Raw genomic sequence first — 7,946 nt, forward strand, 5'->3', positions numbered from 1 at the left:
CTTTCCTTTTAATCAAGCAAGAAGTATAATGTAATTCATGTACCACAGGCAGCCAAAATAGTAGGAAAAGCCCTGCTTCACAGTTTTATCAGCTTAATCTTTTTTCTTCTGAATGTCATTTGGCATTTGCACTCCGAACTCATATGGACAAAAATCCTTAGAAAAACATCCACTGCCAGATCAGCTGGCTGTGTCCTAGTTAAACTCTCTTTCCACTTTTAGCTTTGTATTGCCAATGAAAGATACCCAAACAAGACTATTCATTGGTGGAAAATTTGATTACAGGGGTGCCAGTTGCTGTTACAGTAAAGAGGGAACTGTAATTTTTTGACTTTTTTAATGGAAAAGTACCAATCCCTCATCAAACGCTGTTCTTGCTTAGCAAAGGCGACTGCAATGGCAGCTGTAGGTAGAAGAACCTCTGCAATCTGAGTTTTCTGTTAGCCCCAAGGCAGGAAAGAAGCCACTAGCACCAGTTCAGCTGCTTCCCAAGTTCTCTGAGTCTGCAGCTGAGTAAGAAGCACAAGCTGGAAGGATGAGGATATTTATATTTCTTTAGCTGTTCTAAAAGGACTTCTCTTGCTTCCTTACCACGCTCCTTTCAGATGATTTTTGACTGGCAGTCTTTCCCAATCCAGATTGTTGCTGCTCAAAATGTGCCTTTTCTAGATCCTCCTGCCCTCAAAAGAACTCAAAACAGTTAGCATTTTACTAACTTCTTCAAGTGTTTTTAAAAGTTATTTAATACAGACAGCCCTTCTCATTTAGGTAAATTTGAATCACAAATGAAAATTAATGTGACAATCTGTTTGCCTTTGAAACTGTCTCTGGCATGATGAATAGACAGCTTTAAGAAAAGGAGAGATAATAAATGAGAAAATGTAGCTACCTTACATCTTTGTTTACTAAAAGAAAAAAGAGAAACTTGGAAATTGCTAGAGGAGAAAAATGCTATCCATGAGAAAACAGAATGGAACTGGAAGAAACCCCTATGTGCAGCTGTGGTACTGCTGTAGTTGCCCTACAAGGCCAATAGAGATGAGGTCCTTCCAGGCAAAACATGTGGGAACCAAAGCATGGAGCTGAGCAGGGGGAACACCTCTGAGCAGCAAAAAGCGGGTGGCAGACTTTGAGGTATAAGAACAGCAAAGAGCAGGACCAAACCAGGTGAGATCAAATTGCCTTCATTTTTAAGCAATTAATTATATTGGGGTGTGTTTTTCCTGGGTCCATAAATTGTATGTGCTCCTATGAAGTAAAAATTGCACATGTTTAATGAAGTCTCACTGTGGCTTGCATAGCACCTTAAAGAAACAAAGTCTATGTACAAAAAATACTCAGAGAGCCAAGGTTTTCCATGAGGAGAAAGGAGCTTTGCCTGCTACATTACTTAAATACTGAATCATTTCCAGTATCGTGTGCCAGGTAATCATTCCAGTGCATGTAAGTTGTACCAGTATGATCTGATATATTAAGAGGCAAGTAGGTTACATCACTTGTCTTGATCTTATCAGAACACAAAACAAATGTCTCTTTTTTTGTGTGCATCATTTCCCAAAGTACTTTTCGTTTGTTTCCCTCACAGATGAATTTTTATATTCCTTGCCTACTAAATCCTCGATGCAACCTGCATGTCCCAGCATAATTCCTTTGGTTCACTACCTGCTGCCTGAGCATAAACCCAGAATTTGTTTAGCTGTTGTTCTAGTAGCCCAAAGGCTATTTCAGTCACAGAGAGAGCATTTTAGTGGCCTAACTTTGGAGCCTGATGCTATTTAAGAAGCTCTGGAGTTTCTAGCCACCCTTCAGAGCGGATAACACAAAATCTGTGGGAGACCTACACTTGTTTTCAAGTGGCAGGTAGAGAGATGCAGGACTTTTAGTTCATGTGAAGTGATGTTCATAAATATATTATTGTGCTGTGGACGGTTCAGCTTGAATATAAACCAAAATTATCATGCCTGTTAACTTTTCCTGGTGCTGCATATCTTTTCTTGCAGTCTGTTCTATGAAAAGCAATTAACAAGTAATTATGCTCTATCTCATCTCAAGTTCATGTAAAGGAAACTCAAACACAGGAAGCTAGAATAATGTTCAGAATTACACTATTACAGTGATATTTAGACTTTAATTCATCTGCCAAGTTAGACATATGCATCATTCCGTTTCTAAGCTTGGTTTTCAGTAGCCATAGAAACTGGAGAAGAGTGAAAATAGAATGACTTATTTCTTCTTTAGTTAACTGATCTTGAAAAGAATTCCTGAATCTGCAGTGCTGTATTATATTTAATCACAATTTTGTCCAATCTAATTTTATGTCAAAAACTGTATCTAATTTAAAAACATTATCAGGTACCTCATATTTTAGCATCTGGTATTAAAACTTCAGGAAAGGTTCAGTGTGGTACAATTACTTAGTTTTATTACACTAAAACCCAAAAATTGCTTCCCTTGGTGACAGTCCACTCTATAAGTAGATGTTTTCCTATTCAGTATTCCTACTTTTTAGTTCTGCCATTTCTCACTGCCTGCTACATACCCTGCTTGGCTCCTGCTGAGAATGATGTTCGCAGGAGGAAACAGATGGTGAAGTACTGATGCTAGAAAAACACTTAGCTTGTCTGAGCTGCTCCTGTGGCCACTGGGCCTTATGGAAGCACTAGAACGTATATAAAACCTTATGTAGTCTTCAAGCGTGGCATTTTTGCAAATGCTGACCATTATAAAAATACCTTATAATCAAGATTAAGCTGAGTGGGAAGAGACCCATAAGGATCTTGGAGTCCAACTCCTGGCCCTGCACAGGACCATCCCCAAGAGCACAGCATGTGCCTGACAGTATTGTCCAAACTCTTCTTGAACTCAGTCAGGCTGTGACCACTTCCCTGGGGAGTCTGCTCCAGCGCCCAACCAGGCTCTGGGTGAAGAACCTTTCTCCCCTGACACAACTTTGGGGTCCTGTCACTGATGTCTTTTTTTTTTTTTTTTTCCTGTTAAGCTTCCTAGATGTACATGAAAATGTGGTCAGTATTTTTAGGAACAGACTTCTTTTGAAATCATATCTAAGTCATTACTCAGCTATGGCCTTGGGATGCCAATTGCCATATCCCATTACTTCTGGATTTACAAATTTAAATAATAATTTAAAAATGAGATATTAATCATACATATTCAAGTATGTTATCTTAAAAAACTTAAATGAGTTTTTAAATTAAATCTGGATGCAAGTACCTAGGTTAAAAACCTCCTTTTAAAAATAGACTTCTATTAGATTTATAGATATATACATATTTTATATAAATATATAAATCTAGTTTAGAAAATAACCTTTTATATATTTGCTGGTGTGAGATGGCTCCACTTTCTGAAAGCCACTGGGATACATTACAAAGTCCTGTTCTGGTCCAGGAGCCTGATGTGAATCTCGAGGTTTGCCACTGACGCCACTCAGCACGGGTGTGGCTGGGCTGCCCCCCTGTTCCAGGCTGGTTTCTGCACTGCCTGGTGCCAAGGGTGAGCCTGGCCCTGCTTGTGGGTCTGAGCCTGCAGAAGGACAGAGCAGTGCCACAGCTCCCTTGACACAGGATAACCTTCCTCCCCTGACACAGCTCCCTGCACACACAGCAGGTAACCAGACAGAAAAACAGCCGTGTGACAACCGTGTGACAAACGGGACGAGCCCCGCTGAGCCTGGGCACTCCTTGCTCCGGGGGCAGCGGGAGCCTCGACAGCAGCGGCTGTGGTGGCACCCGTGCACACCCAGCTTTCCTGCAGGTGAGCCCTGGAGCCTGCACACTTCTACCTGCAAATCTGAGCCTGTTGTAACTCGCTGTCTGTGCACAAGAGTATGACATATGGCCTCGTGATCAGCCGTACCATGATCTGTGTCAACCATCCAGTGGCATGCTCAGTGATAGGTCCTTGTCTCAATTTTCCTCATTAATCCATTTCCAGAAGTATATTTCCCTCTATGCTCTTGTGAGATTTGCAGTTTTCCAGCAACTTTAGCTTTTCTGTGCACCAAACCTTTAAAATTTTTGCAAATTAAAAAAAAAAAAATTATTTTTTTATGCTTCAACTGAGCCCTGTTCCAAGTTGTTTCCAGCTCAAGAGCTAACTACTACAATTTAACACTTAAATTCTTTTGGGGAAATACAGGATTCAAAAGATGTTCCGCAAACTGAAATTATGAACTTTCAGCAATTCATATTTTAGAAAAAGTCTCTTGCATCCAATAGTCTTTTGGATCTCCTCTTTTTGTGACTTTCTGAAAACTCAGTATAAATCCAGTAACAGATTTATATGAGTATTCAATTTCTGTGGTATAAGTCACACTAAATCTGTTTCCTTCTATCCATGTAGCAAACAAAGAGGACTGTGTGAGATGAATTAATTTATTTAAGAAATGTGTGAACACCGATGTCATGCATCAGCTCAAAAAATAGTGATAGGCAGTGTAGTGCCTTGCCAAGTGAAGGTATTCTGAGAGTCTGGAACAGAGTCCAACAGGGTCCAAACACAGTGCATCTCATTTATTCAGTTTTTCAGACTGGTATTTCCTTTCATTTTATCTTTGAATCTTCATCAGTTTGAATCTCTTCTTTCTCTGAATCCATATAACATTGTCCCAGCTTCTGTCTGACTTGTTCTGTTTTGTTTTGTTTTACACAGAGATGTGAGTCTGGAAACCAAATTTTATCTCAATAACAGCATGAAAAAAAAAAAAAAGAAAGCGTACCTTATTGGAGGCTTTACTGTAGAGTGTTAGTTCACTGAAGAGTTTTCATTTTTAAACAACTGATACTTTATTTGAGTCATTCATGGAAGTATCCAGCTGCATGAGCACCCTGCTCACGTGGCCTTGTGAGTTTCTTGCTGCAATAATGTGATCAGTTTTGTTGCTGCAGAGACTGCTTTGATGCTTGTTTTCCCATTTCTCCTCCCAAATATCCCAGAATGCTAATTAACAGGAATAGAAGTAGCAAGCAAATGTGATGAAGGAAAAAGCCCTTGATGTAAAGCAACAAAAACATTTGCTCCAGTTGGTTTTGTTTGGGACGTGCAAATAAAGAAGTGCACACTTTACAGTGAGACATGTACACAGCTTGGCAGAGGTTTTATAGCTGAAATTACACTATTCCCTGGCTACGAAGAAGAGTCCTAAACAAATCTCTTAAAAGTTCTCTTTGCACCTTTTTGTATCAACATCAGTTTCCAGGACTACATCTAAGAGCGCTATTGTATTAACATTTTTGCCAGTATTTACTGTGATACTTAATTAATTCTATCATATAGTTTGTTTTCCATTGCATATAGTATTTTCCAACTCCTCTTTTTTTTAGTTATTATAATTTTCTGAGAATATAATTATTCTGGCCTCCAAAAAAGGATTCCACAATTTTCCTTGTTTAATGGGAATGATGAAATGTTGGAAGTATTCGAAGCCCAAGAAGCTCCTGAAAAGATTTATAGAAGTTAATGCTATAACTGTCCAGTCCTGGAGAGTTGCCACTTGGGAGGGCCCTGCTTAGAATTTGAACATAATTTATCAGCATCATGTCTTTAAAAAGTAATCTTCAGCACTTTGGTTGTCTCCCCGAAACTGTACCACTGCACAGTAAACCAGGGCACACCTGCATGAGTCCAGGGTGCCAGAGGGATTTGTCACACAGATATTCCCAAAGAACAGTGAACAGCTCCTATGCTATGAGCATCTCCTGTCACTCCCTTGCTTTGTGTTACTGGCATGAGGCAGTCAGTGAGCAAAGGCTTTGTGGTTCCTTTGTGCCCGAATAATCCTGGCTACTAAAATGGCCTTTTGAGACTGCTGGCATCTACACTAGCCTTTAAACTCTTTGTATTGACCAGCCCCAACAGGGTTCCACAACCACGAGAAAATAAAGTTAAACTAAAGCAAATTTTGCCCAGCCTGGTGCCACTCTGGGCACTCCCTTCATCACTCAGCTGCTCTGAGCTTGCTTTTGTGCTGGAAAGTTTATGTAGAAATAGCAAGAATGTATTTTCACATCGTGAGTTTGTATTAATTTCTTTTAGCCCCAGTTGTAAGCCTAGTGGTAAGGGACATATTATCTGTGAAGTACTGTGAATTATTACACATAGCCGATAGTATTTTTGGTGTAAGCTGCAGGTTGCTGGGTGAATTAAGAGGTTACTAATCTTTTTCCTGTAAGACACAACTGAATTTCTTCAGCTGAAAAGCACTACTGCTCAGCTGTCACTGGAGGAACACACTGCTTTTTAAGAAATCCTTGGTTAATGTATTCATGTGTTTTGTGAGGAAAAACATCTGCATGTTTTACCATCCACAAGCCTTACTCACAACAACACATAACTTGATGTATAACTTTCTAGTACACTTAGTAGGGCTTCTAAGACAACCAGCCTTTGACTTTGGCAGCATAAGCCATCTACTCTAGACTGATGCATAGTCTAAAATAAATCATATCTGTGTCACAAGCTAAATATCTGGAGTCTGTTGCTCTCTTACTAAAAAAAAATCTATTCTAAATGTGAATTGCTGAGTTTTTAGCCGCAAGTAAAGCTGTAACCAGTCTTAATTTAACTGCCTCTGGGTATTGATCAAACCATTTTACATAAAGAAAGAAATTAATGCCTTACTTACTTATAAGCTGAGATTTCTCTCATTTGAATTTTCAACACAACATTTCAGATCTTCCCTAAAAAATACTTATGGAGTAAAATCCTGATTCCAATTAATGTAATGGCAATCCTCCTGTTGACATTTCAGGAGCAGAGACTTAACTCATAGCCTGAAAGTTGATAGTGACTTTAACTGACTGGGCTGAAACCTGAGATCCAGAAGAAAGGGCATACATTAAATAGATAATTAGTTTATTACTAGCCTGTATGCCAACAAACAAGTAATAATGCATGTTTGTATCATTTCCAATGACACAAGGAACACAACTACTACCTACAAGTAATACAAGATGCAGCAAATATTTGTCCCACCCTATTTTTTTCTATCTTGAGAAAGATAGCCTGTATTCTGAAATATTTCATTGGCTTCCTGAACCAAGATCATAGGCATTGTTTTTAAGAAAATAATTCCTTATATTATGCCAGTAGATAGTGCCCTTCATATTTAATGTGCAGAATTTTAAAACACACAAAATTAAGTAGGAGTTTTCACTTTGTTTACTAAATATATACACACACACTACTTAAAAAGATTTGCCTGAATTTGTGAATACTTGCAGAATAATCCTTGAGTGCAAGTCATACAATGATTGATTAATTACCCGCTAATAATTAAAGGAAAGACAAACCAAGATGTTTCTGGATAGTTTTAAAATCAACTGTCGCTATATTGGGAGACATTCCACTATATTTTTGAATGTTACATGTGTCTTTCTGATGGTACGGTCTTTCAAAGCAGCAAAGAAACAAATAATTTCAAGAGTTTCCCCAGATTCCCAAGTGCAGTAAGCAACAAAACAAGGAGAGAGCCAGACACCTACAAGCACTTAGAGGTGCAATTACCTGCAGAGAACTTCAAGGGGAGAGCCTGTGTTGTAGGAAGGCAGAGCTTGGACGCAGCACAGCCAGGAAAGTTGTGTGCATCTGATTTGCCAGCTCAGTGTCCTGGTAAATGAGGCTGTTGAGAAAGAGAGTTCAGTTTTAGCAGCAGGGACTCCTCTTGTGCTGATGTGCAGCATGCAGTACATGAAGCAGGGCAGTCACAGGAATGTTTCCAGTGTCCATTAGTTTCTTCACCAGACAAGCTTGGCAAAAGGAGCTCCCAAACACACAAAACAGAGGCATTGCCTTGTTATAGAGAAGATCTCTGCTCTGAAGCTAAGAAAAGTGAAGTCTTCAGGGGTATTTCCATCCACAGAGCAGGGTCCAAGGAAGAGTTAGGCCTGTAGATCTTTTTGGTGAGACATCAGCTCATCTCACATTAA

At 39.3% G+C, this 7,946-nt stretch overlaps 1 protein-coding gene across 1 annotated transcript in view; it reads right to left on the minus strand.

Moving 5' to 3' along the window:
- Window positions 1-7,647, minus strand: part of RPS16 (ribosomal protein S16) — a 29,860-nt gene extending 22,213 nt beyond the window's left edge. Inside the window, exon 1 of the mRNA XM_063154977.1 lies at window positions 7,525-7,647. The gene's annotated coding sequence lies outside the window, so the exon portion shown is untranslated. The remainder of the gene's footprint in view (window positions 1-7,524) is intronic.
- Between the last annotated feature and the right edge of the window lie 299 nt (window positions 7,648-7,946).

The sequence above is a fragment of the Melospiza melodia genome, chromosome 4, assembly GCF_035770615.1.
Source record: "Melospiza melodia melodia isolate bMelMel2 chromosome 4, bMelMel2.pri, whole genome shotgun sequence".
NCBI lineage: Eukaryota > Metazoa > Chordata > Aves > Passeriformes > Passerellidae > Melospiza > Melospiza melodia.